Source organism: Aquarana catesbeiana, linkage group LG05 (genome assembly GCF_042186555.1).
Source record: "Aquarana catesbeiana isolate 2022-GZ linkage group LG05, ASM4218655v1, whole genome shotgun sequence".
Classification (NCBI taxonomy): Eukaryota; Metazoa; Chordata; class Amphibia; order Anura; family Ranidae; genus Aquarana; species Aquarana catesbeiana.
In genome coordinates, this window is record NC_133328.1 from 416,723,803 (window position 1) to 416,732,400 (window position 8,598).

Below are 8,598 nucleotides of genomic sequence, written 5' to 3' on the forward strand. Positions count from 1 at the left end.
CAAAAATTGCACTGCATCATGTTGCATTGATGTGAATGGGCACCACGGAGATTATTGTGAGCAGGGGCTTAGAGTGGAGCTGAACTCAAAAAGTACATTGTGGAACAAAGCATGGTAAATAAAGTGATACAGTACACAAAGTTCTTTGCTTCAACCACAGGTTGGCCAGCCGGCCTAAGTCAGTTCTCAGATAAGACAAGCTAGGAACGGCAACAATCGTGACTTGTCCTTTACCCTCTGCTTTTTTGGGGGCACAGCTTTCACTGTACATGTCCTTTTTGAGTTTCTGTGAATGCAATTTTACCCAAACATAAAAATGTTTAATTGGCCAAATAATGCTTCTTTGTTTCTTTCTAGGTAATATTTAAAGGGACCTGTCATGAAAGTGCTGCTGATGCTGACATTGCTGACCTCCTTCTAAAGGCTAAAAATATGTACACAACTTTTTACTGCAAAAAGCTTCTCATGAGGGTCCTCAAAATAAAAAAAAAACATAAATCAAAATATGATAGTAAAATTGTAATTAAAATGCACAATTTAATAAGTGTGTCTTACGTTTCGATTTTTCATAAATTCTACACTACACAAGAGAGTCGATTTATCAATGGTTTCACCCAAGAGTCACACATTTTTATTTTTATTAAAAATACATGAATACTGGTTAAAAGTTATTGGAATCTTGGGTGAAAACATTGATAAATAGATCCTAAGAGTGTTTAAATAGGGCTTCTATTGTGAAAAAACTATATATCTATATATATAGATATATATAGATATATATCTATATATATCTATATATAGATATATATCTATATATATTCACCAGCCACTTTATTAGGTACACCTTGCTAGTACCGGGTTGGACCCATTTTTGCCTTCAGAACTGTCTTAATTCTTTGTGGCATAAATTCAACAAGGTGTTGGAAACATTCCTCAGAGATTTTGGTCCATATTGACATGATAGCATCACGTAGTTGCTGCAGATTTGTCGGCTCCACATCCATGATGCGAATCTCCTGTTCCACTACATCCTGAAGGTACTCTATTGGATTGAGATCTGGTGACTGTGAAGGCCATTGGAATACAGTGACCTCATTGCCATGTTCAAGAAACCAGTGGTGAGATGATTTGAGCTTTGTGACATGGTGCATTATCCTGCTGGAAATAGCCATCAGATGATGGGTCTACACTGTAGTCATAAAGGGATGGACATGGTTCGTGAAAAAATACTCAGGTAGGCCGTGGCATTTAAACGATGCTCAATTGGTGTTAAGGGGCCCAAAGTGTGCCAAGAAAATATCCCCCATGCCATTACTCCACCAATCGAAGGGGGTGCGGCCCCGAAATGCGTCAGTTCTACACCCCTTTGATGTCAAGGTTTATGATATTTGTTGTCCGCACTGCATTGCATTGTGTGGTGTGATGGCTATTTCTAGTTGCAATTTTGTGATTATTCACTTTTATCTGCTTTTACATTAAATACATGTTTTTTTTCCCTTTTTTTCACTCTTGAAATACAGAAGTTTAGAAATGGCTTAAAAGTAGAAAAACTGTTGAGAAAGAGAAAAAAGGAAAAAAGTTGGACTAAAATTGGAGGAGACTGAAAAAAGAAAAAATATATAGGAGGGAGGGAATACGAGTCTTAAAAAAAGGCCACAAGAGATTTAGAAAGTATAGCATTGCAGTGTCTGTGATGGCTGGCTCAATGAGGGGCATGCACGTCTGAAGCAGGGGCCCTTCGTGTGTTACATGCATATAACCACCACCAAACCATCCGTTCCAGGAGTGAATAACCCAGTGATCTGTAGGATACAGCAGATACATAGGAAAAAAAAACACGTCGAGAAGGATGATAAATAATATATGTTGGCAAAATAAAGTTTTTTTTCTTAGAGAGAAAGGCAGCAGGACATCCGGTAGGTCTCTGAGCCTCGGTAAAAAAAATCTCATACTTTTATACGTCAATTTCATTTAACTTCCACGTTTCCATGTTATTTTTTGGACTGCTGGAGGGCTGAAGCAATTATTGTCGGAGGAGAGAAGGTAGAGGAGACGGAGGTAGAGGCAGTCACGCCAACCCTCCCCTCCCCTCAGCACCTTACACCTTGAGCAGCACATTGGGACCACTCTACATGCAAGCATTAAAGAAAAAAAAAACCCCACAAGAGTAACCCCCCAAAGCTCGCAGCACAGCGAGCACCTACCTAGTGAGACTCAAATACTTACCAAGCCAACACATATGAACTCCTTAAGGCATTTTCATCTGTCAACCATATTAGATCTAATAGCCATTTCCTTTTTTTTTTGTTCAAATGTCACTTCACAAATTTCAAACATTCTTGCTTGCTAGCGACTGAAACCTTCAAAAATCAGTACCTGAACGTTCCCTTGGGAACCTCAAAAAAAATTAAATAAATAAAAATATGGGAGTGGGGGGGATAGTTTAACACTTTCTTGCTACAAAAACTGGACATCTCCAAGGTTTAGCCACTGTAAAATGAGTAAAACCTTGGTAAAGTACACTTCTGAAAAGTGTGGAGCTGACCCAGGCCTCCGAGAAAAAAAAAAAGTTGTTTTTTTTTCCTTTTTTTTTTTTTACAGTTAAACATATGATGTGGACAAAGAAAAAAAAATATAAAAAAAATGACTGCATCGGGAAAAGAACCACGTTAATATTCTTCCTGGTGGAGGCGCGCCTTCATCTGCAATAACAAAACCCTCATCTGTGGCATACAGAATCTCTATGATCTTCTGGAGGACTGGGTCACTCTCTCCGTCGTTCTCTTGGCAAATCAGCTCCTTAGCTTATATTCCTTAGCTTGCCCAAATAAAAGTTTCTTTCTTTTTCTAGATCTTCAACGGTAATCTTAAGAACATTTATCTGTTGGACCAGATAAGGCGCGTGACATCAGCATGGGTGAGGCCGCTTTGAGCGAGGCGTAGAAGACGAAATAGCGGTTAATGTTTATTCCACATCAGTGACAAGTGACAATCTGAGTCGTCATGGCATGCTGGCATGGATCAACGAATCTCTGCAACTTAACCTGACCAAGATAGAGCAACTCTGTTCAGGTAGCATGTTTTGTCAGTTCATGGACATGTTGTTTCCTGGATCCGTCACTCTAAAGAAATTGAAATTCAGAGCCAAGCTTGAACACGAATACATCCAGAATTTCAAAGTCCTGCAGGCTGGCTTCAAGAAAATGGGTGTTGCTAAAATAATTCCAGTTGACAGATTAGTGAAAGGAAAGTTCCAAGACAACTTTGAATTTGTACAGTGGTTTAAAAAGTTTTTCGATGCAATAAAAAGTTTTTCGATGCACATTACGACAGAAAAGACTATGACCCAGTGACTACCAGACAAGGGCAAGGACAAGAATCGGCTCCCGCTCCAGTTCTCCCAACTCCAGTCCTGAACAAACCAAAGAAGCCCATCAGATCAACAAATTCAGCTCCACAGAGGGCCGTACCAGCCCAGAGGACCCCGCCCCCAACAAACCTGTCCAGGGGATTGCCAGGAAACCTGCAGGTATCGGCAACAGAGAAGAAGAGTCTGCAGAGCTGGTCCAACAGATGAATACATGTTTTTATCTGTAATGCACTAGGTGGGTGCGCCTTCTTGTCTGTTTTTTAAACAATTATACCACCACCACCAGCCTGAAATGTTGATACAAGGCAGGATAGATCCGTGCTTTTATGTTTATTACGCCAGACTCTGATCCTACCATCTGAATGTCACAGCTGAAATTGAGACTCATCAGACCAGCCAACGTTTTTCCAATCTTCTATTGTCCAATTTTGGTGAGCCTGAGCGAATTGTAGCCTCAATTTCCTGTTCTTAGCTGACAGGAGTGGCAAACGGTATTGTCTTCTGCTGCTGTAGCCCATCTGCTTTAAGGTTCAATGTGTTATGCATTCAGAAATGGTATTCTGCATACCTTGGTGTCATGAGTGGTAATTTGAATTACTGTTGCCTTTCTATCATCTTAAACCAGTCTGCCCATTCTCCTCTGACCTCTGACATCAACAAGGAATTTTTGTCCATACAACTGCCGCTCACTGGATATTTTCTCTTTTTCAGACCATTCTCTGTAAATCCTAGAGATGGTTGTTTGTGAAAATCGCAGTAGATCAGCAGTTTTTGAAATATTAAGACCGGCACGTCTGGCAACAACAACCATGCCATGTTCAAAGTCACTTAAATCCATTTTCTTCCCTATTCTGATGCTTGCTTTAAACTTCAGTAAGTCGTCTACACCACGTCTATATGCCTAAATGCATTGAGTTGCTGCTATGTGATTGGCTGATTAGCAATTTGTGTTACATTTATAAAAGCTAGTCACTATATTTACTATTCAGAGGAAACAACGGTTTTGCTTTTGTGTTAGCAAATGTTTTCCAGATGGTCTGCATAGAATCATCATTTAGTGATATTTTGTTCTATTCCATAAATATTGAGCGCTCCTGTCATTTATCATATTTCACATGTGCCTGCATTGATGGATACATTGTCTTTACAGTCCATTGCCTCTTTCCTTTGAATGAATTCTGGAACAAAATTCTGCCTACCTGGATGCTTTTTTCCTACCAAAAGGCAACACCTCATTACCTGTACAATTGTAGAATTTAATTACATGCTAGAATTATGTATCCTTCAGTCTTCAGTTTTGGCATTATTATTTAGTAGAAAATATTGCCAAAGAATTTATCCAGACATTTTCTTCTCGCAGACTACTTTTAATAGAAAATCATTTGGGGATATAGCATCAAATTAAATCTTGAGAGATACTGTGGACACTCAAACATAACAACAACAAGCTGAAAAAAATTGGCTTTAGTAAAGCTGTTCTGACAAATCAGATCCACTGGGAATTTTCATGAAACGGGATCCTAAAGAAAACCCCTGGAGTGGAAGAGATGCAGAGTGGCAGCAGGTGGCAAGTAATGGCAAGCAACAGATACTGTTATGCGGAGTGATCTCCTGCCCAATAGTACCTGTATAGTTCCGCCCGTTTCATTACATTGAGCGATTCAGGATATGGAAATAAGTTACCAGCGTATGTCAGGGGGTTATGAGGGGGTTATGGTCTTTTATTGCTGACACCAATGGTGGTGGGGGGATGGCTCAAATGGTCTCTTATTACTCCCACTGTAAATGTATTATTCTTACTGACACCAGTAACCAAGGGGAAGGTATTTTGTTAAACTGACCATATTTTAACCCTCACCAACCACTGACATAGGGGCCCTTTTTACTATCGCTAACTACTAATGCACTTTTTTTTACTCCACGCATAGGCATTCTTTATTCTTTATTCCCACTGACCACCAACATAGAGGCATTTTTGTTTACACCTGTAGCACTGTCCCCGTAGGGCTTGCTAAGTGTAGACTTCATAGGCCTCTCTCTGGTTACCTGCAGCTGGTTGCTAATAGTTCCCCCTTAGTTGCTGAGGGTTCCCACTTAGTTGCTGAGGGTTCCCATTTAGGTTGTTGAGGGTTTCCCACCTTGTTGCTTGGGGTCCCTGCTTGGTTGCTAGGGGTTCCACTTGGTTGCTAGGAGTTCCCACTTGTCCCACCCTTATTCCTGTTTGCTCGTTACGCAATAACCAGTCCAGGGTATTTGTGTTTTTGTACTTTATTTTGGAACTTGGAAGGGAGAAGGAATGAGTGGGATACTCCAACTGCAACTATTCACAAAGGATAAGGACAACTCTCCCTTGGCCCCACCGAATTGGTAATAGAAGCAGGCAAACTGCTTTGACCATACAGCCACATGTATGGAAGGGTTAAGTCTTCTTGCTCTCACTAGCAGCAGACTTGATGCACTAAATTATCTTCAGGACACTCTCTAGCATCTCCTTTACTGACACCCATCCACTGACTCTTCTAGATGAAGGGGTCAGCCCTCACTCTACAGGCCCCAAAGACACAGATCGACACTGTGGAGTTGATTTACTAAAGGCAAACAGACTTTGCACTCTGCAAAGTGCAAATGCACTCTGCAAGAGCAGTTGCTTCAGAGCTTAGTACATTTTTTTATTTTCCTTGCATGTGATTGGATATTCTTTGCAAAGTGAAGCTTTACCTCATTTACTAAGCTCTGGAGCAACTGCCCTTGCAGAGTGCAACTGCACTCTGCAAATTGCATAGTCTATTTGCCTTTAGTAAATCAACCCCTATGTGCACACATACCTGTTAAGGTGGTTTTGCACTTTGATGAATTTGTTTGCACATTCAAAAACATTGGTTTTCTGTAACATGTATTTGCATTGTTATGGTAGTTATAACATATTAGGTGAGACTTATATGATTTCATGTCAGTGTAACATATGCACTGTGGGAGTTTTTGATCTTACAATTCTTTTTATATTGATTCATTTTTTTTTTGTAGTGTTGCACTCTGTGGTTTTATTATTAATATATCTTGTAGGAGGATATAGTGTTAGCTGCTATTAGGGAGCACCTTTCCACCTAAGCACAGATTTTGCGTTATTTACATATATATACATTTTTCACCATCCCATGTCTTGAGGGGGAGAAGGTATTCAACCCACCTGAAAGCAGCAACGTTTGAAGACATGAGCCAACACTTAGGGAAATTTTACATGATCTTCTTTACAGGGACGTCCTTTTTTTGAGAATTGATCCTGTGGTGAGGGTCACTCTAAAGCAAACCTGTGCTTTTCAGCCTATACCCACCTTTCTGGTGGGGTTGATTTACTAAAGCCGGAGAGTGCAAAATCTGGTGCAGGTCTGCAAAGAAAGCAATCAGCTTACAGTTTTTTTTGGTCAAAGCATAAAGTGATGTTAAAGTCAATTTTTTTTTTTAAATAACAAATTTGTTATACTTACCTGCCCTGTGCAGCAGTTTTGCACAAAGCAGCCCCAATCCTCCTCTTCTCAGGTCCCCCACCGGCGCTCCTGGCCCCTCCCTTCTGCCAAGTTCCCCCAGAGCAAGCAGTTTGCAATGGGAGCACCTGTGCAGGCTCGCTCGTGAGCCATGGCTCTGCGTGTCCACACAGATCCGTGGCTCTGCCCCACCACCTCTCTCTCCTCATTAGCTCACTGGCTCTGATTGACAGTCAATGGCTCCTGCTGCCGTCTTAGCCAATAAGGAGAGAGTTTCCCCAGAGAGCCGAGGCTCTCATGCACATTGCTGGAGGAAGATCAGGCTCAGGTAAGTATTAGGGGAGCTGGAGGAGCTTCTACACAGAGAAGGTTTTTTTTAAAAAAAAACTTAGCCTTTACAAACACTTTAATTGAACAAGCTGATTGGCTACCATGTACAGCTGCACCAGATTTGCACCAGTTTTAGTAAATCAACCCCTGTTGCTCATTCTTTGTTCTGTTAAGTCAACTGGAGCAAAGAGAAACAACAATGTGTAAGCTCTTTGTCACTTTAGTTGGAGATTACACAGGCTTCAGACCTCTCTCTGTGCCCTCTTGTGACAGCACTGAACAAAAACACAGCGCTGTCATGTGGAGTGAGTCATGTCACTCTATACAAGAAAGTACTGGGTATTGTATTCACCCCTAGCAAGCTAAGCGTGTGCTGCTGGGGAGGTAAGCACTAAAGCCCTGCATGGAAAAAGCATAGATTTGCTTAAAATGATATATTGATCCTCATGTATAACAAGATAGGATGTTTAATTTTTTCTTAAATTCAAAATATAACCATATGTTTATTGAGTCTAATATAAAAAGACATCTTGCTTATTTAAATTTAGCTTGAGCGCAAAATATAGCCATCTCAATTAACCGCTTTTCATATACATGTTAAAATCAGCATATTTTTTTTTTTTGCTAGAAAATTACTTAGAACCCCCAAACAGTATATCTTTTCTGAAAAAGCAGAGGCCCTGCAGAATAAAATGGAGGCTGGTGCAATTTTTATGTTGCACGATATTTGCACATCCATTTATCAAACACACATTTTAAGGAAAAAATACATTAAATGAATGTTAGTGCACACAAACACGATATAATACCAACTTTTTTGGTAAAATATAAAAGGTGGTATTGCATCAAGTAAATAGATACCAAACATGTCAAGATTTAAAATTGCGCACGCCTTTAAAACCCTTACAAGTTACCAGTTTAGAGTTAAATGTATACTCTGGCACTAGAATTATAGCTCTTACTCTAATGTTCGTGATGCTACCTCACATGTGTGATGCAGTTTACATGTAAAACCTACATGAGCATTTGCACTAGCATGTGAGCTTGGGGGGACAGGTTGTTATTATTTTATTTAAATTTTTTCTTTTTTTTACTTTTTTCATTCAACTTTTTTCAACCTGACTAACTACACTACTATATACTATCTTATACTTTAAGATATGATACTATACTATCTTAATTGCTATCACAAGGGGTGACCAAGACCTCTGTGATAGCTTTGGGCAGTGAAAGGTACTCTTTATAGAGAAATCAGGGGACCCCTGATGTCGCCCCTGCCCTTCAAGGCAATTGAACACAGATCCATTTGATCAGATGCTTCCCTGGCTGTAACAGCCAGGGAAAGACAACTCTAAAGCCGGACATGACAAAATTTTCATTGATTCAGCTTCATTCATCACATAGGAATGGAGGAAT

The 8,598-nt window shown here is 40.1% G+C and overlaps 1 pseudogene; it reads left to right on the forward strand.

Moving 5' to 3' along the window:
• Positions 1–2,921: 2,921 nt before the first annotated feature.
• LOC141146035 (microtubule-associated protein RP/EB family member 1 pseudogene) lies at positions 2,922–3,597 on the forward strand (annotated as a pseudogene).
• The last annotated feature ends 5,001 nt before the right edge of the window (positions 3,598–8,598 follow it).